We start from the raw sequence: 23,667 nt of genomic DNA, 5'->3' as shown, positions 1-23,667 counted from the left end.
TGTTTCTAGAGAACAGGACTACAGAGGTAGGAACTATTACATCCCTATTGCAACATCCACATGCTGCTTTGGGTAAAATGCAGAATGCCAACAGTTTGGTCTGCAAAGTCTTTTTAGCATTAGAAATCTTGCTGGTAATTACAGAATGCAACTCCCTTGAAGGCAGAGTCAGTTTATATCTGATTAACGGTGTTCCTAGAGATTGTTGTTCCATTCCTTCCTTCAAGAAAAACTCAGGTGATACATCAAAGTAGCCCTGGATTCATTGTGCAGGAAAATGTAGACTGTAGCCCATTTTGGTCAAGCGAGACTGGGCATGAAAAAGTAACACAAAAATGGTACTAACCTGTGTAAAAATTAAATGGGATTTCCTTTTTACTGAAAACACTGTGTTTTGTATTTATGACCTTTTTATGGTTGAACTCAATTCAGTTGGAGACAGTTTCCATCACTCTTCCTACTAGTGGTACATCTAAAGACAAATACTTAATATTACAAATACAGATAGTTTAAAGTCAGCAAACTTTCTTATGCAGCTAATGGTGCAATACACTTTGAAGTTTTAAAAAAGAAACCATTCAAAATGCCAATATTATCATCTGGCAAGAAGGTTGAGAGAATACGCAGAGGAAATAGATACTTTCATTTAAAGTCACCTGAGGCCTAGGAAGATAGTGCAAGATTTCTTATGAAGAGTAGCAATTTGTAGCATAATGTAGGACAGTGATTCAGAGAAGAGTGGTTCTTACTTCAGACTGTGTTTTGAACATTTGGTATCATTAGCAAAAGCATACTTCAAGTTTAACACATTCCATATTTAAAATACAATACCAAGAGAAAGAAAGAATAAAATAATAATAAACCAGTCTTAGCTTTTTAAAAAAAATACAGAAGGAAAGGTGTTAACTACAGTGCTGAAGTCAATGGCCAATTTCAGTATTCTTATTCTTTTTAACTGGTACCACAGCTACAGGACCAATTACACCCTGACCCTGCCAAGCAGGCTCCCCCTGCATATGGCACCCATGGCAGAGTCAAGGGGGGAGGGCAAGAAATCCCTTTGAGGACTGGGCTCCTCTGTAGCACCAAAGCAGCAATATGTTTGATGCTTGTAAATCCTTTCATTCTTGGGGTGTCTGCCTCTGGTTTGACCAAAGCATCTAAAACCTAGTGTCTCCAGAAGAAAGGGTACATACAGTATGAGCTCTCTGATTCTTTAACACTTGTGCAGGTTCCCCTCTGGGCAGCTATCTGGCTGGCAGGGAGACGCAGTTCTGCATCTAGCACATCGCTCTGGGCTGCCCAAGCACAGTGAAACACTGGAAATATATGGCTGTTGTTACTTATAAGAGATAAATTAATACAAATTGAAAAATATATTGACAGTATAAATTATCAAAAAAGGAGATCTTTGTCCTTTCTTAAAAAGAAATCTATTTAGCCTTATAGCAATGTTACAGAAACAAAAAGTTTTGTGACAGTAATATTTTTTTCAAAAATATTTATGACTTCTAGCTTCTTCTCTCTTTTCTGACTGGCAAGAGACCAGTGATTATAACTGAGAGCTGCATCGGGTTCACAATGAGGTCTGGACCTGCACTTTGTAACTCAGACCCGTATCTTGACAGAACAGTTTTCATTTTTGTTTTAATAGGGTGTTAAGGCAGCCACATGAAGGCACAAAACACTGTAAGTCTGGAATGTTAATTCCTTTTTGCTCAGAAAAGGGAATTATTAAAACACCAACAAATATTTGGGGCCTGCTTATTATCCAATCTAATATTAGATGCTGCATGCTTCTCAAAACTCCACTGGGGACTAAATGCAATACACTTAACAGGTTTCCTGCCTGGTATATTTAAATTCCTTTCAGCAAAACAAAGTAGATGTTGCTACAAATCAGCCTCAAATTTAATGAAAAGGCAAAGGACAGAACATGTTCTTTCCCACATCCTTCATTTTGTGGGTACAAAACCAAGCTATTCTTTGCTGGTATGATGACCCTGCACAGCAATGCACACAGTGCAATGGGAAAAGTTTGGCACCTGCAAAGCTCACATGTGAAATCCCCAAAAGTTTTCAAAGTGCTAGGGATTTTAGAAAGATTTGTCCCTTTTTGCCAAAGAACAGTTGTTTTACACGGAGACTTTTATTACCTAAGGACCCAAGTTTGCTTCTGCATTATTGAAAATGCGTATTATAGTACAGCAAATAAGTAATGATTTATTATGGAGTCAGGAGGATTAGCAACATAGTATTGTCAGTTTCTTTTATGAATAAAACATATTAATAACAGCTTTGTAAAACTAAGTAAGGTGGAGCATAATATACTAAGGCAGATAATAAATATAAGTCAGAAACTTTAATAGGCAAGAATATTTGTTTATCTCTCTCCTGTATGCAGCCTTCTTAACTATTTTACATATCTCTGAAGAAATTTTCCTTAGTGTAGCACTGAACCTATTTAAAGTTGAATGTACCTCTTCAATATATGCTTAAATTTAAATCTGCAGCATTAACAACAAGCAAATAATTCCCAAAAGGCTAACAGTGTTCTGTCTATATTTTTTAACAGATTATAAATATTACATATACCTGGTCAAAATTCAGAGAAATGCTTGGGTGGTAGTTGAAGTCTATCACTGGAAGCATGAACTAAACATAAATTAAGTTTGAGGCATCCCTCAAAAGGGATGCTTCTGCACTCAGGTTGTGCTTTGTATCTGTAATAAACACTGTAGAATTAGGAATTACGATTGTAAGTAAAGTTCCATATACAGTTTGTGACAATATGCCATTAAATATTGCACAGTGGTATTGCTGTAGCTGTGAATTGTGTTAGGACTCTTTTAACAGGGTGTAAAATGCAAGAACCCAACATTTCTTCACATGCACCAACAGTTCCCTGTCATTTCATTCACATAAAATCTCCTTGTTGCTAGTGAAAAATGGTTGATGAGTAAAGTAGGATATATCCCAGTATATGGTAACTTTAATAAAACATCTCTCACTTGAACAGCTGGGAATTACTTTAGGATTAATTTCAGAAATTCTGGAAAAGAAAGAATAAACAAAAATTAAAAATGTAAATAAATTTATTTAAAGAATAAATACATTTTTATGTCTAAGTCTTTGTTGTAATTTATACTTTCAGTTTCTGTGATGTTACTACAATGCTATACCATAACTTTGCAGAGCACTCCTTTCCTTTTTATAGTCCTTTATCTTTTATAGTTATTTTGCACACCCTTTTGAAGATAATTCTATAAGACATTGCCATTTCCATAAAATACATACAACAAATTTGTTTGGTGTAAAATAAATACTTGCATTGCTTCACATAGCAATCAACTAAGCAATATATTACTCCTTTAGTTAATCTATTATGAAATAAAGGTACTTCATGCTATGTGTATTGCCTTCTAGCCAAGATCTCCATGCTATTTACACACTTTACCATATCATTTTGCAGAGGACTTGTGAAATGAAGAAATAAGAAATATTTATTCAATTCCAGGAGCAGAAGCACAGAAAGCATGTTTTCAAAGGTAGCGTCTCCATCCACAGCTGTGGAAATGGGAGAATTTGGATGCTGTTTAGCGGCTACTCTGGAAGTGGAGCTGAGTGTGGTCCCTACCCTGCTGTGCCCAGCACTGGCTCCATCCCTTCCTAAAAACTTAATGTATGGCTTTTCTGCTGTAATTAAGTCATATGAACAGCCAAGTACAGAAAGAAGACAGTTGATGTTCCACTTCCGTAATACAATATTAAAACCCTGTATGTTTTTTCTCGTGGATAGACAATCTGTCTTTTCCATGATTTATGATATTTAAACATGCTGACTTGCACACTTTTCCTGTTATTATATTCAGTATGTTGAAAAAGTATGCTGACTGATGTGAAGGTCTATCTGACAACTCTTATATGTAAAAGTATGTAAAAGTGTTGTTTGAGGGTAATAATGTGACCACCACGTGGGAGCTGATACTCTGCTTCAGCCACTGACCTATCCTGGAACCCCCTCATCTCTCTTTCTTCTGGTTTTCTGATGCAAAATATTTTCTTTAGGAAAAGACTTCAACGACAAGGAAGTGATCTTACCCCTGGACTCAGCACTGGTGAGGCCGCACCTCGATTACTGTGTTCAGTTTTGGGCCCCTCACTACAAAAAGGACATTGAATTACTCGAGCGTGTCCAGAGAAGGGCAACGAAGCTGGTGGAGGGTCTGGAGCACATGTCGTAGGAGGAGCGGCTGAGGGAACCGGGGTTGTTTAGTCTGGAGAAGAGCAGGCTGAGGGGAGACCTCATCGCCCTCTACAGCTACCTGAAAGGAGGTTGCAGAGAGCTGGGGATGAGTCTCTTTTCCGAAGCAACAAGCGATAGGACAAGAGGTAATGGCCTCAAGTTGCACCAGGGAAGGTTTAGACTAGATATTAGGAAGTATTTCTTTACAGAACGGGTTGTTAGGCGTTGGAATGGGCTGCCCAGGGAGGTGGTGGAGTCCCCATCCCTGGAGGTGTTTGAGAGTCGGGTCGACATAGCGCTGAGGGAGATGGTGTAGTTGGGAACTGTTAATGTTGGGTTGATGGTTGGACTGGATGATCTTCAAGGTCTTTTCCAACCTAGACAATTCTGTGATTCTGTGACTTTGATAGATTATACCCGCTTCTGCTTTCAAAGAAAATAATGCGTAGTGTGTGAATAAAGAATACAGCAAAACTACATACCACCTTATAGCTTATTGCTCTCATCGCCATTTCTAGTCTACAGATAATTAACAAAGAAAAACAAAAAGTCTGAATGAAAATACAGTCATCAGCATCAGCTTCACTTTAGTCACTGAAAGAGCCCCACAAGTTCATTCAAATGTCTTCCCTTGCATAACTCATCTCTTGCTGAAATAACTGCATTGTTCCTATGGGGGTTAATCATAATATTTGTTTTACACCGCGACTTCATCACCATCCAAATTGCTTCTACACTACACATACCCACAGACCCACCCACTTCTGCTGTACATTTTAAGTAACTTCACAGAATTCTTTTTAACTTGCAAACTAGAGTGTCTCACAAGCAATGGGGCTTCAACACATACTTGCTTTACAAAAGCACCCTTATTTCATAGGGTGCTGGAGTCATTATTGACTGTATATAGGAATTCAGACTAAGTTTACAAACACCTTCTTCAGAATGTGTTTTTCCTGATCTGTTACATTGTGATTCCTTTAATCTTCAATTTTTCTCCTGCTTTTTTGCAATTTTATATTACTTTTGATCCATTTGTCTGTCTATATTCTCTCTTTTAACACTCCCACTCCCTTTTCTCTTTATTAGCTCACTTCATGTTTTTTTAACTGTTTTTTGGTTATTCATTTCTCTCTTCTGTATTTGCCCTCATCCCCTTTCCTTCCTTTCAAGCTAACAAATGTAGACTGTATTTACAGACTGGATTTTTTTTAAGAATAACATACTGAAGTCAGACTACAAATATTACTTATGCCTGATGTCAGTTATTCACTACTTGTCACTTCCAATGCACGCGTCCCCAAAGAGCCTCCACTGACACTCTGGCCCAAAGTATAAAACCTCTACCACTACATTTCAAAAAATAACAAATCTTTTCATGTATGAGCTGTCAAAAGAAGCTCTCGGATTAGCTAGCAGAGAAAGGGACACAGTCACTACCCACACGCACTATATAAGTATGAACCATGTAACTACTAGCAGCAAGAGCTGATAACTCTGGTGGGTGGCGAGGCCCTTCTAAGCAGCTCCAGTGCAGTAACATGGGTTGATATTATATATTTTTTTAATCTACCCTTGCCAGGGTATTTGGTGCGCTCTTGAAAGCAGGACTTGTGGGAAAGCAGTGCCTGGAATGCAGCTGGAGCTCTGGTGGAGGAATGCCTCGGGTGAGTACCAGGGTGGCATCGCCCATTGAGTGTTGGACAATGAATAAGGCCACATTGTGCTGCCAGTTGTGCTGCCTGCTGAGCTATTCCCGGTAGAGAAGGCAAGTAAGAAAGAAAAAGCAAACTATGGAAGGTGGGGTAGTTTCATATTCTGCAGAACTGCTTTAGATAACCTCTCTCTGAGACCATCACCGTAGAGGGACATTAATGCAACTTACCCTGCATCCTGGTAGGACCCTGAGCCAGCCAGGGTGCGGAGAGGGTGTGAGAGTTTTGCTGCCAGCTCTAAGCAAAGGGGGGAAGTGAAGCCTCTCACGCTAGTTAAAATCACCGGTCTTCTGGACCCCTCTTCCTGTAGACTGGAAAAAAACAAAACGGGAAAGAGCTGGTTGAGGGCAGCAGTTCTTGCAGATGAACTCTTTGAGAAAGTGGCATCTGTTCTTTATAGCAGAGTGCTTTAATGAAAAGGGGAGGGGGAAAAATGCACATAGCTATAAAGGCAATACAAGTTTTCATGTGTTGACCTGATACCTCAGCCTTTCATTAAGATTTTTGCTTGTCACATTAGTATGTTACTTTGATTGCAAAGTACTTCTAGTATAACTGGCCTGTCCTCAGAAAATTGTACAAATACAATAGATATTGATATAGGTATAGATATACAATAGGCATATAACGTACAAGTAAACTTTATGATTAATTTATCTTTATTTTGATATATCATAGTTGTTTAAATAACAGATTATTCATTTCTACATATAACTCACTTCACGCTCATCTTTCAATATTCCTTCCTTTTACTTAACCATTCCCAAGATCCTTGTAAAGCTGACCCTCTTTTCTGAGAAAAAATAATTACATCTTTAGAAAGGGCTATAGCAAGCTTTCTTTCAGAAAAACAAACACCGCTGTCTGGATTAATGCTTTACCAATCCAAAACACTTTTAGTTCTTGAGAACTACGTGTGTTGTTCTGTCCTTTTCCCCATACATTTCTGAGCTAGTTCTTCACCTCACACGACACCTGAAATAAAAATAGATCCACTTTAATAACAGTGAGACCCTGAAATCAGAACTCACAGCTTCTGGTTTTATTCACACTCTGACATCCACATCGCAACTCAGCTGGCTTGAATGGTACTCAGTCACGCCTGGCAATATTGACCCATCTCTCTTGATCTTGAATTTTCTAGCTCCTGGTAATTAAAGGAGAAAGCCATGCAAAAAGGCAATTAATTACTCCTGTAGTGACTCTCCCGTAGTGTTTACTGTGTATTATAGGAACTGCTAGATCTGACCCTCTTTCTGATCCAGTGTTCCCAGATAGCATCACTCCCATGCTGGCCTGATTAGCTGAAGAAAAGAAATGCCTGCCCTGGTGTTCAAGAGCTGTGTAACAGCCAGAAAGCTGCAGGGTGATGTGAACACATAAGTAGGGAGGGGGCTTTTTCCACGGATAAATTTTGATTCGCAGTTTAGTGTCATCGCATTTTCTATCTGTTACTGATTTTGCTATTATGTGCCATTCCCTACTGTGGTCATGAGTGTGTTCCTACATTCCTCTGGTACAATAATGAGAAATGTGATTTCTCTGTGGTTTTAGTCGCTGTAATGAGAACAAGGCAGTTCTCCTCACACACAAAATTTGTAATTATACAAGACTATATTGTGTTACTGGCAACTAATTAGAACTCTCTGTTGAAATGACATTACTTTATTACATATCATTAACATAAAATGTCAAAATTAGCATGATGATAGATGTTTTTATATGAAAAATTGAACTACTTTTGTAAGTGAAATCAACAAAATTACAGCATTTTAAATATCAGTATTTTAATGTATTTTATATTATTGTTAAAGAGGTATGGTCAGAGGTTTTGCCATATAAAAATCATAAAAAGGGAATTCTCCCTTTAAAAAATGCCAGTGATTATCAATTTTGTCCTCTGCATGTATTGTGCAGATTAAATAAAATTTAAAAAACCATGAAATGCCAAAGGGGGGGGGGGGGGCTGAACTTATAGTATTAAGCTCATATTTCTCTATATATTGTTAGAGCACACGGCACACATTAACTAATTTAGTCTCCTTCCCTGTGAAGTAAGTAATATTATGATCACATTATATACAGTTAAGCTGAGAGAAGGAATTGAAGTGAATTCCTCCTGGCCAGCCAGTAAGTAAAATGCTGGTGCTGGGAAGAGGACACAGTGCACTTTGAAGCAGGCTGAATATCAGGATAACACATGCATTTCTCACTCATGGATTTAACTGAGGACAAGGACAGTAAACTACCTGTTGTTAGTGGAAAGGTGTTTTTGCAATGACAGGTACACACATAGAAAGCAAATAGGATGTTCAGAGATGACTAAAAGTTTCTTACTACCTATAACAGGTTTAGGACTAAAATAAGTGTATAATCACTTACTATAAGGTTGTGTGACTCTTGTTTATTGGAGTAATCAAGCAATCACTCTTGGAGTGCGTTTACATGCTAGGTTTGAATGTTTGTAAACCAGATAATAAGCATATTTTTCATCAGGGGTCTGTAGAAGACATGAGTGAATTCAAGCCATAATTCCCAAGGTACCTGTTCCTTGACAATATTATGATGTTGGTAACATATAAAAGTGATGTGAGGGTAACATTCCCTTGGCAGCACACTAAATGTGCCGCAAGACACATAACCAATGCATATAATTTGCAAATGTGTATGGAGAATCGGTCTTGACAGTTTTGTTTACAAAGGCAGGCAGCTATTTGCTGAGAACAGATATGACATGCTATTCATCTTGCTGCTACTAAGCCAAAGGGATTGCAAGTATGATAACAAACTGTTAGATTTGATTGTTGGAATGCTTATGCAATGTTAGTAATAAAGGGTGTTTAAAAGCATATCTCGTTCGTTCTTGGGCAATCATATGGTATTTCTTATAATAATTTTCCTGGGGCACTTAAAAAGACAAGCCTAATTAAAGAACTGATATCTGTCTGGCTCAGCTTTAATAGCTCTATGTTCTCCAAGTAGGTGTATGTAGGGAAAAGGAGCAGACACATCTTTATTTCTCTGCTTGCATGGATTGAGGCAGGATGTCAAAAGACATAGTTGTGCCCTCACACTTTTCAGTTCCTCTGTTTTGGCTGGGGTTACCTCCACACACCTTCTGAAACTGGAAAGTAAACACAACTGTAACAACCTTGTAAGTAAAGCCCAGGGTGATAGTAGAGAAAAAAAGGAACAAAACTAACGCCTTGTGCTGGGTCCTAAATATAGCCAAACTCGAGTTGACAGGGAGAATGCAGGGACTGAGGGAATAGTCCTCATATGTAGTGCTGAGACCTTCGGTGAGCTGAGAAGGAGGTTTCTGGCTTGTTTCTCATGGCATTTGAGCACCAGAAGTATGGGACAGCACGACTCTCATACCTCTCCTTTGTCATCAGTCCCCATCTTCAAACAATACTGAGAAAACACTTTTCTCAGCACTCCTAAATACCTGCACTATTTACAGCTCCCACATTTTTTACAGAGCTTATTATTAAAGTAAAACAAAAAAAAAAAAATACTGCCCAGTGCACAAATACAGGGCTAGAGTGTCCTGCACCACCTTGTTTGTGTGAGCAGCTGGATGTACATGAGGGGTGGGAATGCAGAACTCAGCCTTTTTTAGTGAAATACTGCTCAATGAGCTTTGTTGAATGTGTACACGCAGCTTCATGATGTGCGGGCATGGGCTGATCCAGCTGTGATGGCTAAAGCGGTGCTTTTCTCCAGCCATCTCACTCCCACCTCGGCAGGCATAGCTGAGGCAATGGCTGGATAGTCTGAGCAGGCAGATCAGGCTGACAATCAGAAATCACGCACATGCTTCACTCGTGGATTTAACCAAGGACGAGTACACTAAAATACTTAGTGGTGGTGGTGTAGCTGCTGCAGGTTACAGCTCAGCCCATTAACACAGGCTGTTGCTGACCTCAGTTTACACCTCCTGGTCAGTAGACTGGAGGGACTCGAGAGTAAATACGTCTTACAGATGCAGGGGCGGGGAGAAAAGCTATACTGTACAGTACTTGAGTTGCTGTGGCTAATTCAGCTCAAGTGCCATGGTAATACAGGCAGCAGCCTACATTTTGAAATGTATTTTGATCATTACACATAAATTTACACAAGCAGGACAGATCCAAAACCCAAACATTCCACAGTCAGGCCTCTAGAGCTAAACAGGGAGATGAGCTGCCTTGTTCTCAGTCCACAGTTACACTTTTGTGTAACTAGTTACACGATTCACAAAGGTGACTTTGTGAATAGTATAGGCAGTGCCAAAATACAACTGAAATTCTCTATGAATGCAAGCAGGCTTTAGGTTTAGAAACAGCTGTGAGATGGAGACTTAATGTTAGTGGCAGATTCAAGTAGCCTGAACAATAATGATATGCTGTTTAAGGTGGGCAGAGCTTGTCTTCCCCATTGTGTTGTGCTGCATTAGAATGGGACCTTGATAACTTGTGTTAATTAAAACAATTTTAAGTAGTGTCAGCTGTTTCTGAGTAAACCTACTGATCTGAGCAACAAATGCTTTATTCTTGGTCTTGTAAGAATATGGATTTAGGAAGAGAGTTATGATCAATAGTTGTGGTTTTAAATCTCAAAACCTTTTGAAAGTTGTGAAATATTTTAATGGACTGACAAGATCAATGCATTTTATAATAATCTGCTCTTAGGAAAGTTCAAAGAAGAAATAAGTCTGGAATGGGGTAACTTTATGTTCATTTCCAGAGGTTCTTAGCTTAGTGCCAGACAACACAATTTCTTATGCATGTTTTATTTTACTCCTATTGAGTACTCTTATTGAGTTAGCTGAGTTTGATCAGGTATATGCATGTTTATAGAATTAGTTTCTTGCCTTAAATATTATTTATAAATCAGGGGCTATGGTGTCTCAAAATGCAAAGATCTGTGTACCCTTAAACGCCATCCTGGGGCCAGGGTACTGTTTTCCTCAAAGCAATTTGGAACATGATGAAGTCCATGGGTGTTCACGATCAGCTCAGGTCTGCAGCTTGCCTTGCAGCTGGCGGATGTCTAGTCCCTGCTTTAACAGGTTGGTCATCTGTCTGAGGCAGAGGTTAGCCTGTCACTGGTCTTGATGGTGAGAAGGAAGACCATATTTTAGTAGCTATATTAAAATTAAAAGGTGAGACATTAATTGTATTGTTCCATACTTCTTCCCGGAGGCAGCAGCTGCACAGTGTGGCATAATTTAATAAAGCTATCCATCATGTGACACCTGGCTCTGAAAAACTTACCAGATAGTAGTGTCAGAAACAACTCCATAGGTCTTGTTTCATCAGTAAGGGCAAAAGAGAAGTGCCATACACATGAGTAGGCTTTAACAAATGTTTCTATATTGATCTGGAATTAAAGTACTTGTAAGCCTCTGTTTTGACCAGGAATGAGGAAATCTGCCCAGAACAGGTCATCTAATTTTTCACATAAAAGGACATGGGCTGCATTTGCCTACTCCTCCCCTGCTACAGACATCCAGCCTAAAGAATGAAGGGCAAAATGCACCTCTTGTAAAAGGTGGTCACACGAGGTGGGGTGCCTGTGTATTGAACACGTGACAAATGAGCACCCTGTAGGGTGGCAGGGGCTCCCTTCAGCACAGGCTACAGGGCTGATGGTTGGCTTCTGTCCCCAGTGAATAATGCAGCAAGCAGGTCTTGGCAGTACCTAGGATATATGATGTAGTTTATGCCTCTAGCACATTGGCTTTACTTAAGGCTGCCTGATGGCTTAGGCAGGCTTCTCCACATTTATTACATTGTTTTATATTTTCAGACTTTTTTCCCCCCAACACTCAGGAGGATATCAATTCCCCCTCCGTTAATTTTAAAATAAAAACAAAAATTTATTTCCCCCCAAAACACAGCTGCAGGAGTTGAGGTTCACATACCTTTCTTTCCCATTTTCTAAGGTGGCCATGCTAACATGCAAGAAGCAGAAAGTCCTTGTTAATGTGAAAAAGCCCAAGCACTGCACCTTCCCCTCCTTCCTCACAACACCTATGCCTTGCAACAGGCACCTCATGGGCCTCATAGATAATTTCTGGGCAATAACTAGAGAAACTGATAAAGTGCCTGTTTCTTAACAGCAAACCAACTTGCTCTAGTACTAAACTCAAGGAGCTGGCATAGCACCAAAAGCCTTGTGCTACCCTACCCCTTGCAGCCTGGGAAGCAGAGCGAACAGGGAGGACTCCCAGGTGGGATCTTTTAACTGCTGGGGCTTAATGAACTTAAGGCGGAAAGAGTTTATAAGGGAGACTGCTCAGACAGAGAGCTTCTTGCTTTATGCCTGGTCTTAACAACCCCAGGATAGTCTAGTTTTGTTACTGCCTTCTTAAAGGATCACTTGTAGAGTGATGGTCCTGTAAGGTTGAATCATTTTGCTCCTTGTGCTTTTATACAAGTGACTGAAGTCTGACTACCCTTCAGAGAAAGCCTCATACAAGAGCATTTTTAAGTCTGTCAGTCTCTTCTAAGTGAGATGTGAATTAATAGAAATTCTCCATTTTCTATTATTTTAACTGGTGTGACAGGACTGCATGCATTGACTCAAGTACCTGAACTGAAGGACTGAAATCAGAAGGGCTGGAGGAGGTTTATAAGATGAGCAATAGCGGTAAAAAATGTGCTTTCAAAAGGTACCTCAATGATCAGTGAGCAACTGGGTGTGTAGAACAATAGGCAAATGAGTGGCAACGTTTGAAAGAAAATCTGTGAACTACCACAGACAATGGGATAAATATGTATCTGAAATTCATTTTTTATTAGTTCTTAGCGGCTGCCAAGTGCAGAATGCTAAGTAACTAGGCTCTGCGATCCCATCCACCTTCTGCAATAAAAAAAAAGACAAAACAAAAACCACCCTTAATTGAACAGAAGTCACCAGTCAGCTCCTGAGGCATAAGCAAGCAGCCGAAGCACTGCGTGTAGGCTGACTTCAACGCCGGATGCCGAGCAGCGTTTGGCACAGGTGGAGGGGGTTTTCATCACAGACCCAAATTAACTTCAGTGAAGTTACCCTGTGCCTGCCAGGGCCGGAGGAACAACCTTCGGGTGAGAGAAGCGCCTAGCTTGCCACCCCGCCGCCCTCCCCTCCCCTCCCCTGGCCTCCCGGGCGCCGCTCGGCCGAACAAAGGCGGCAGCGGCGGGTCCCCTTTGTGCAGCGCAGGCAGGGGAAGGCGCGATCGAGGGGCTCCCGGGGCTCCCCGCCCCGCCAGCCGGGCCCGGCGGCGCTGGGCGGGCCCCACGCTCCGGCTCCGGCCCCCGCGCTCGGCCCGGCCCGGCCCGGCTCGGCGGCGTGTCGGGAGGAAGCGCCGGCTGCGCGGCGGGCGGGCGGCCGCCAGCCGCTTGGCTCCCCCGCCCCCCTCGTCTCCTCCCCTCCGCCGCCGATCCTCCGCCTCCTCCTCCTCCTCCTCCTTCTCCTCCTCCTCCTCCTCCTCCTCGCGGCGGCGGCGGCTCGCTCGGCCCCAGCTTGCGGCTCTTCTCCGCGGCTTCGCCTCGCTCCTCTCTGGGAGGCTCCCGCGCCGCGCTGGCGAGGACGGTAAGGGCGGCAGCGAGGCGCCGGGCCGGGCCGGGCCGCTGCTCCGGGCGCGGCGGGGCCCGGGGCTGAACGCGGCGCCGTCCCGCAGCGGTTCCCCGGTTTGCTGGGGGCGGCCCCGGCGAGCGGCTGCGGCGGCAGCAGCGGCGGGCGGGACCCCCCCCGCCCCCGACCAGCCCCGGCAGCGTCTGGCGGCGGTGCGGGGCTGGCGGCGGCGCCGCCGAGCTGCCCCGGGGACGGGCGGGGGGCGCGCCCCCGCCGGGCGCTGCGGGAGGAGCCGCCCTGCCCTGCCCAACCCTGCCCTGCCCAACCCTGCCCTGCCCTGCTCTGCCGCCTGGGGTCGGCGGGGCGGGCGGCGCCCTCCGGTGACAGAGAGCAGCCCCCGTGGGTAGGTGCCGCGGGTGGGTGCCCTGCGCGGGAGAGGGGCCCAGCCGGCTCTGTCTCCCGCCTCTGGGGGCGGCCGTTCCGGCCCCACAGCCTGCGAGCGGGTCCGCGGCGGGGCGGGCGGAGCGGTTTGGCTCCTCTGAAATCTCTCGGTAATGTCAGGGGAGAACATATGGCCCAGGAGAAAGCCGGGGGAAGTGATGGGTGTTGGACTCCTGCGAGTGAGTGCCCCGAGTCGGTGCGAAGTGCGAACTTCCTCCCCGGGATGCCTTGGCGGGGGGTGGGGGGTGTGTGTGCCCCCTTGGGGGGGTGTTGGGTGTGCCCGCTCGGGGGTGGGGGCAATGTGCGCTGTCGGGGGGGTATGTGCCCTGCCGTGGGGATGCGGGGCTGAGCACATGGCTGCCTCCCCGGGGTCGGGGTCTGCCCCGCATCTGTCACAACACCGCCTGGAGCTGGGCCTGCCGGCGCCTGATTTCGTTTCAAAGTGCTAATCTGACCTAAAGAAAACTTTAGCTGGGAGAAGGGAGGAGATTTATCCGAAAGGTAATTTACTTAAACATGGGTTTTTTTCCCCCCTTCTTCCCTTACCCAGACAAGGCATCTTTGAAAAGAAGGAAAAGCAATACAATTATTTGAGTCCTAGGGTCCAATATATATGGCAGCTCATAGGGGAGAGAAGAAGGTTAAAACTTTCAAAGGCCTGGCAATGGCAAATTAACATCTCCAGTGAAGCGTAGTATTAACTTTTTAAAACTTGAATTTTACAGTCATTTGCGTTTTGATCCTTGCTTGTGTTTAAAATCTGCAGTTACTGTGTTCGGATACTTGAGGATGAAACATCTTTGTGCTTAAAATGATAATGCTATTGTGTTTTGTAAGCAGCTAGACAACTTTTATCTTTAATATAGACCTTTTTATCACTTAGCTGTAAGTACTTGCTCTGTTTGTAAACCTGCCACTGATCTGTTGGGTGACTTTGCAAAGATCACTTCAGTTCAACTTCCTTTTTTTGTAAAATGCATGTATCAATTTAATATGGTAGTGGGTCAAATTTGGCATTTATAATTTATTTCACATTCATACCTATGTGCCTTAAGAGCCATGCTTTATAAAGCAACTTAACCTTGGTTCTGCCTGTAAAGCCTGCTAGTTGATCTTGGGGTGTGGTGTACGGGGGGTGCACAGCTTGGCTTGTGTGTAATGTTAAGTGTCCTACTTACTTAAAAATGTGGAGAGCTCTAAAAGGGTCAATGTAATCCATACCACACGTGCGCTCAACTGACCTAGAATTAACAAGATAAAACAGTTTTAAGCACTTCTGGAATAAAAGGTGACGTTTTTCCTTGTGTGTGACTAACAATTAATTGTTTTTTCAAAGTGTCCAGTGCCACGATCCTCAGTTTAGAGGCTGAACACCCCACTTGTGCAGAGGCTTGGCTCGAGCTAGTGAGAGGCTGGTAGTGAGAGCAGGAGGCACCAGCAGCGTGAATGCGCTCCCTGGGGAGATGTACTTTTGGTGACAGTGGCTGGGGGAGGTGGGTGCGGAGACTGCCAGCAGTCCTTCAGAGGCCATGATGTGGGACTGTTGGAGTTGACAGAGCTGTACACCCTGCCGGGGCCCCCATTTTATGTGGGTTAATAACTTACGATGTCAGTTGATATTTCATGCTGTGGTACTGAGTTTCCCCTCTGTGGCTTCAGGCTCTTTGGGCAGGCAAGGTGCCTGTGTGCTGCAGTGTAGATGCAGGTATACCAGGAATGTGGTGGTTAGTGTGATTTACTGCCTCGATGGAACTGATAGCCTATACCAGCAAGTTCACTCTGTTGTACAGAAGGCCTAGACTGCCCTCATGCCAGTGTATCCATGTTAAGAAAACTGTATCATAAGCTAAAGTTAAGTGGGAAACGGTGTTTTCTAGATTCATACGGAGATCATTTGCTGTCACTTTGCCAGAGTGGTTCCTTATGTGTCCTGCTGTAGCACCTGGCCATCAGCGCCCTCCTTCCCTGCTCCTCCTAGGCTTGTGGTGCGCACGCTGGAGACATCAGATCTCAAATTGTTGCTGGAGGCGCTTAATATGGGTGCAGTCTTCTAGTGGACAGGCAATGGCTTTCTGTTAGAGGTTCATGTTATGCTTCAAAATCTGGAGGGCTAATGTTGATTTAGTGAGGCAAAACAGAGTCAAATTATAGAACAGAGCCTCACAAATGTGTTCTGGTTGCTCAGAGCTACAGAGCACATTTGAGATGCCATGCTAATGTATAAAAGGAAGATGTTTCTCAAATGTGATTTTGTGAGCATGCTTCCCAGTGGTGACATAGTTAGATTGGAAATTGGTACACTGAAATATCGTAGGGGAGATTTTGGTCATTAATTGTAGTGGAATGCAGAGTAAAGAAGGCTCATGTTTACAGCCTGCCCAGAACTAGAAGGCATATCTTTGAACTCTGGGTAAGGAATGTCTCTGGTCTCTCCGTGGCTGACACTGGGTCTTGCTTTCCCCTGCTAGATTACGGCTCCGTTCCACAAGGACTTAAGCACATGTGTTGATTAGCTACAAGTTAATAATTTTAAATTAAACTGAAGGATAAATATATGTCAGCTACAAACTGTTTTTATTTCAAGGAAGTTTTAGCAGGGCAAGTTCTGATAAGTTAGAGTAACTAGTTTGTGAAGTCCACATGACTGAAAACCTGTAGGAGTCAGAGGTTTATTTAAAAAAAAAAAAAAAAAAAAGCTTGGACTGTCTTAAATGGAAGGTACAACAACTGCTTGAAAACTCCATTTTAAGGAGGAGGAAAAGCTTGCCAAGTGGGGCTGCAGACCTTGCTGCGAGAATAAGATACTGCAAATTACCAGAAAACCTGTAAGGAATGAAGCAAAGGAGGGGATTGATCATTGGAGAGCAGAAACTGCAGGGATAGCATGTGAATTGCCAAAAGCTAGATCATGAAGAAATTTAAGATGAAGAGGAAAAAAATTAGAAGAGAACTTGGCTATGATGTTGTGAGGACCAGGCTATAGCTGAAAAATATGTCTAATGGCTCCAAAATTAGCAGTTGTAGTCAGTTTTAGATAGGAATGAGGATTTGAACATGGGATAGAGTGCCGAACACAAATGAACCAGACTAAACGTTTTGTGCCTGCTTCCAGATTTAATTTAGTCAAAGTAAGGAAGCAAAGGGTCTCTGCTTTAGGGGTCTGAAAGAGTTGGCGCAGAACACTGGAGCCAGGTTAAAAAAAAAAAAAAGGATCAGTTGTTGTCTGTCAAGTTGGGTGTAGCAGCTGTGATAGCTATATAGCAAAAGAGGTATACTTACTTCTGTTTATTTTAAAAGAAGAGAATGGTATCTGTTTACACATTTTACTCTGGTCTTAATAGTATCAAGGATTTAGAACAAATTGGGAATGGATAAAGTAATTAAGTATACAAAGATAAGTGGAAAATAGGATAAAATGTATCATGGATCTGCCACAACTAGGTTATGGAAGACTAAAGTCATATTATTACTGGTTAAATGCTGAGTGTCCTAGACAAAAAGAGCAGAAGGCTTTAGTTGGACATGTGTACACCATGGCGCGACACTGAAAATGACTAAATTGAAAGTATGAGGCTTGGCTAAAGAATGGTGAGGTAGCTTGGGAGAGCAGCCTGAAGGAGAGATTGTTACTTTGTCTGCATGAATAAAGGAATCATTGCTCTTGATCGGTATTAGTGGGAGGCTGGTCTTTTTGCTTCACCACACTGGCTGAGATAATTCTGTGCAAAGGATGGCTGCTGATGAGGCAAAGTTAGGACACGTAGTCAGCACCGAGCAGGGTTGGATTATTGCACAGGAAGAACTAACTGAATGTCTGTGATGACTGAAGCAATAGGAATGAGAGGAAGTTAAATAGCTCTAAAAATGAAGTTATCTACTGAGTGATTATTCACAACACATCTGCTATCAGTTGGCAGGTCATCCCTTAAAACGGGCCTGGAGGAAGAGGCCTGAATGCCATTGTCCAACAGGGATGACTGTTCGATGGTAAGCATGAAATGAAAGCAAATGTGATCCTCAGTGAGAGCTCTTCGGTGGAGATAGGCAAGTTATTATGCAAGGCATTAGGGAGACTTCATGTCAAATACCGTACATGGTTCTGGTCACTTATGTACGGAAAATACTAAATTCTAGTGGAACATATACAGGGACATCCAGGCTACAAAGATGATGGGGTGTGAACAGTCTGGAGTTAGATGAGAGACCAAAACTTAAGCTACACTGGCTTTTGTAGCTTAGTAATGGCAAAGAGGGGAGATAACAGATGCTTATAAATTCCTAGGGGCAAATTCTTGGAGAAGAGGACAGGTCATAAACTGAAGGCTCCTCTGCAATTTTGGATTAAAAACTTGACCTACAGGAGGATGATTTCATGGCTTGTTGAATGAATGTTAGACTATTGTACATGGGGAATTCAAAATGAGTTTCCTAACTGTCAGATTTTGGATGCCCTCACAGCTGTACATCTCTTAAGTCCCAGTTTGTGATTAAGTTTGCATGTGACTGTTAAGAAAATGGGCAGTTCAGGTAATTCAAGGTACCTTAAATTTTATGCTTTGGTCTTCACTACTAATCAACAGAAATAGAATACACTTCAGTGAAGGAGGTGTGATGAGTAGAGGTACTTATTTTTGGGGCGTATGTGTTGTCCCATCACTTGATGGTGAGCAGAATTTATAACAAGGAAAAATTGCCATCTATGGCATTACTAGCTGCTGCTTTTTCTTCTCTTTTTAGTGTATAATGGAGTGGAATCAAGTATAACTCATAAAATATTAAAGATAACAACAAATTAATATGCGTGGGACAGAAAAATGCATAAATGGATGTGCAGGCTAGAGGTCAGGATGGCTGACTTGAACCCATAAATAAATAAAAGGATTATGCTCTCCTGTTGAGTGTGTTCCCATATCTATCCTCTGCCTGACTTCATGCTCTCTGGTCTTAGGAGAGCTCCGTGACAGTGTCTGCATACTCTTGTTTGAGGACCGTGAACAGGCGTAGGGAGGCATTGCCTGGGGAGGGACTCAGAGCCTTGTGCAGTAGGTGAAGGACAGGACTGCTGAAGACCTGGTGTGGGGACTCCCAGCCGGGAGGATGTGTGATTGTCTGTGGCTTCATTTTGCAGGTGTAGTACCTGACCTAGGCACTGGTGCTGAGCTGTGGAGAGGCCAGCACAACCTTACCACCAGGGACAAATTGAGGTATGAGATATGCCAGTTCAGACGCTTTCTGTAGTAAAACTGTTGAAGACTTGTCTGGTACACACTGAAGAGGCATGTGCCTCATAGAAAGTGTAATGATGGTGTGTGCAGTTTGAAGGTTACACCATGTTGACTTAATTTGACCTTTGCTGTAGCATCAGGGTCTGTCCATTTAAAAGCTCTCCTGTAGCTGGCCTTTGTACACCCACTCAAACTTCTGAAAGTTTTGAGGTAACTCTTCAAAAAGGAAGAAGAGTGTATATCATCTCTGTGGATATGTCGTGAGAAGAATCATTGAAAAAATAAGGTGCTTTGAGTGTGTTTGTACATCACAGCATGACTGGTGTCTTGATATTGTTTTATGTCTATTTGTTTTGAATTTATAAGTCAGGTGTCTTACTTCCTTAGAAATAATTCTGTTGCAAACTCCTTTCCGGCATAGTGTATTAAAAATCTGAACTATTAAATTTCAGGTGTTTGCTTTAAATGCATGTGTGTTTTTTTCTTTAAAGAGGAGCTGTGTAATGAGCTCAATGTGTCAGCATCTCCCATAGGAAATAAACATGAAGAGATTGTGTTGAGCCATCAAAAGAATAATTTAACAATCCCAGGGAAAATTGATTTTATTGTCCTGGTAGCTTTTAGCATGTATTATTAGGCTATTCGCTTATTGTGATCTTTCATTTGCTCCTATTTCTCTTTTATATGAGTGTTGGGTGTATCATTAAAAAAGATGAGACTAGGACTATACTTTGCATTTGTATAGAATCTTTCACTTGACAGCCTTCAAGTTCCAAATATTAATGGATGGAAAAGTTATTTTAGATTTACAAAGGAGAGATTCAACCTAAATTCAAACAGCCTCTAGCAAATGAGAGAACAGAGCCCTTGTCTCCTGATGCTTTGCTGTGTTCTTTAAAAACAAAATCACTCAAATAATTTCCTGTTACAATTTGAAGTCTTGGAAAAGTCTGCATTAAGAAATGGGAGGAAGTGTTTTAAGACTTTATTGGACAGGGAAGATAACAGCACCATCCAGTATTTTCTACAGCTCAAGCAAGTGGAAAGGAATATACTCCTTCTTGTTAATAATAGGTCAAGGAACTGTGTGCTTGTGGTGAGCATGGTCAGACTGGGAAGCAGAGAAATGGATTGGAGCAAGTGGTGTAAGAGATAGAGGTAAAACCTGCAACATGCACACGTGAAAGAATACAAGAGTGAAAATGTGATTGAGAAAATGAGAATTATGGAAAGACTGTGAATGAACAAACGGGTGAACAGGTAAATGAAGGAGAAACGCTTATATATTACATATGAACTCCGTATGCACATTAACTTGTGTCCAAATTAAATGGGAAAGCTCATGTTTTATTCATTGCTGTGATGTAACTGTGGGATAGCTATTAGCTGCTTGGGGTTGCACTGTTTAGAAAAGCGTATTTTGAGTGAATAGAGGTTACAGCAGGGAAGGAACAAAGCAGAACCTTAGAGGTAAACTGCAGGAGAACCTTTTAGATGTGAGTATCTGTAAATTACACGGTGTCTTGCATAGTTCAAAAACAAAGCAAAGGAAAAGAAGAATTGTAGACAGAAGAACAGGGAAGGAAATGTGGTTCTGGATCCTTCCACTGGTTTAACTTTCAGATTTCCTCATGGTGGCTTTTTGTGCAAATAGGAGCTAAAGGAGTGTTCTTCTGCTGTGAAAGGACCATTGGTAACAGAGTCTTTCTGTGTCCAGTACCTCTACACAGTATTAGACAAGTCTGTTTTAAATAACTACCTGAATTCATGAGTGGACCCAGACCTTTGGATTTGTAACGACCTTTGTATGTTGTCTTTCTCTATTTGACAAGTTAATCTGTGCATGTTACGGTTTGGGAGGTCAGGGGGCCACTAGAAACAAAACTGTTTCTGGTGTGTATGTGTTCACATGTATAGGCAGCTTAAACAGGATGGAGGAGAATCATTTCAGTAGTGGTTGGGTAGAGCACTTTTGAGATGGTGATGATAATATACATTTTATTTGTACTTTGTGTATATGTATAAAAAGTAATTTTGCTGTGATTTATTTTACAGACTGTTATTTCTCTTCTTGTCCACCTTCAGTGGTTTTAGACCAGCTTTTTAGTATCTTAAGAACATCTTGCTGCTTTCCATGCATGCACATACTTGAAGACTACATTTAGAAAAATTCATACTTAATACTAACATTTGTAAATTAGTCATGTAAGTACAAGTAGTTAAAAAGTGATAGATTTCACTTGCATGTTGTATTTACTTGCAAGATTGTTATTATGTGTGTTGTTTCACCTTTCTGAGCTGTGGTATTTCTGAAGTATATTACTGTTGAGTTCTCTCAGTGTGTTAGTTTTGGATGTTGAATGATAATTGTAGTGAGTGACAATCCTGAATGAATTTAAATGGTAGGCAGTGTGAATGGGGACTTCATGGATTGCTTTTGCTCTGTTTGGATAGATGTTATTTTCTCACTGAAGATCACTTGTGGCTGTCAGACTTCTTTCTACATAGTAAAACTTGATACAATATATAGGGACTTACTGATAAATCAGTTAATTCCATTGATTAATATCCGATAATCAGAAACTAGAATCCCAGTTCTGGAACACATAAAACTTCTGCTGTGCATTTGTATAAATGCTTGGGGAACATTTGCAGATGTAAAGGTCAGCTCACTCAGGTTTCCTTCAAGACCTCCAGACATGATTTGCTGAAGGATTTTGGATGTTTTAATTAGTTTTTTTCCTTTATTTATTGTTACTGTGTTGTCCCCGCCTTGCAGCATTTGCTGTGCAAGTTCAGAGACTTACTCCCATTGTAGTATTGGGTTCTGTTTCAGTAAATGAAATGATGCATGTTAGGTTGAGCTTCAGAAGTTCTAGGAGAAGTAAATCTCTCAAATCTTTCTGTATTTAAAGCCCCACACTTCAGGTCTTTTTTTTCCTCTTTCTTCCTGTTTGATAGACTGTGAGGAAAAGGAGAAACTGACTCTAATGAAGCACATCATATAGGAATGCACAGTGTAAGTGCTTGAATTTGGAGAGAAAATGTTGTTTTCCTCTGATCTTTGCTATAAAGGTTTGAGGTGTTCACTTGTGATTGTAATAAACAAATTTGTTTATTTAGGAAAAAATCTTAACTGATTTTTATTTTTTTCTGATGGCCCGTTTATTAAAGGAAGTTTGTGCTATCACAAAGTTTCTATTTTAGGAATGAGATATCTCCTTTTTTTTTCCTGTTTAATTGAAGGATGATCAGTGTAATTTCTGTCTTCCTTCCCTCTCCATCCCCCTTAAAACAAAACAAAACCTTCAGTCCTTAAACAAAAGTGTCTTTGTTTTTACATTTGTCTTATGAAATTGCTTAAATCCTTTGGGAAAAGCTTTCCTCTCACAGGAAGAAGGGGGGAAAAAAAAACCCCAAACCTTCTAAAGCCAAAACCAGCAAGCCTGCTACCAGACATCACAATGTTTTGCTATCTGAATAGTAGCAGATTGCATAAAAGAAGCAATTTCTCATCTTAATGAATGAAAAATGCAATTGCAGAAATGCACACAAATAGACATATGGTTTTCACTTACCAAATGTAAAATTGGTAGCATTCAGAGCAAAAATTTGCTGCCTACCTTTCTTGGAGCTTCTTTGGACTGTCACTGTCAGGAGTGGAACTTTAAATGGGATATTTCAAAGCTCTGAGAGATGGGAAGAACAACTGCTCTCTGCTGGTCTTTCTGATAGTGTTTTTTTTTTTTTTTTTATTTGAAACCTTGGCTCTACATCTTTGGGCTGTTCTGATGCTGTGGCTCCAGTTCTGAAGCCATCCATCCTAGTGCACTAGGCAGATGTGTGAATTAGCTTTTCATGATCTAGGAACATGGCAACTGACAGCAAATGTGAGTTAAGTGAGAGAATGAGCTATAAAGACCAAGAACTAGGCAAAATACCACCCTGCTAATTTGTCTGCATGGGCTTTATCCAGAAAATATACTGAAGTACAGGAGTGCTGATGAGATAGAATGAGATTATTGCAGCAGACTTTCTCCCAAATGTCATAAAAATACAAAATCAAGTCAGTGGCCTACTATTCTCAATCGCCTGTATTAGTATGTGAACTGGAGGGATCAAGGATGAAGGAAAACTTGTAAATGCTGAATGCGAATGAAAACATAAGGAGGCCTCTCAACGCCAGGAGGTAAGGGCTTATTTTCTGTAGAGTAGGAAATCAGACACTGGACTGAAACAGTGATATAGAACTGTCCTAGAGGACACCTTTGTTAGCATTATATGGAGGATTTGGAGTATGGTGGCCTCCCTGCGATCCAGTGGCGCCTCATATAGCATCTCCTCTCATCTCAAGCAGCTGTTGGACTCTGCCTGACATTCCCTCTGTTCATGCCCTGCATTGCTGCTGTCCCCTTTCTGTCCCCAGAGGCTGTGCTGCATGAACATTTACAGCACGTGCTTGGCTTCAATGTGTTTGTAACCTGTGTAATCACTGTAA

General features: G+C 41.8%; 1 protein-coding gene across 5 annotated transcripts in view; it reads left to right on the top strand.

Moving 5' to 3' along the window:
* Window positions 1-13,426: 13,426 nt before the first annotated feature.
* FAM110B (family with sequence similarity 110 member B) overlaps window positions 13,427-23,667 on the top strand; it is a 152,707-nt gene continuing 142,466 nt past the window's right edge. For all 5 annotated transcript variants that reach the window (XR_012622525.1, XM_074818754.1, XM_074818771.1 and 2 more), the window contains exon 1: window positions 13,427-13,521. The gene's annotated coding sequence lies outside the window, so the exon portion shown is untranslated. The remainder of the gene's footprint in view (window positions 13,522-23,667) is intronic.

Source organism: Strix aluco, chromosome 1 (genome assembly GCF_031877795.1).
Source record: "Strix aluco isolate bStrAlu1 chromosome 1, bStrAlu1.hap1, whole genome shotgun sequence".
NCBI lineage: Eukaryota > Metazoa > Chordata > Aves > Strigiformes > Strigidae > Strix > Strix aluco.
This window is presented reverse-complemented; position numbering and strand designations above follow the sequence as displayed.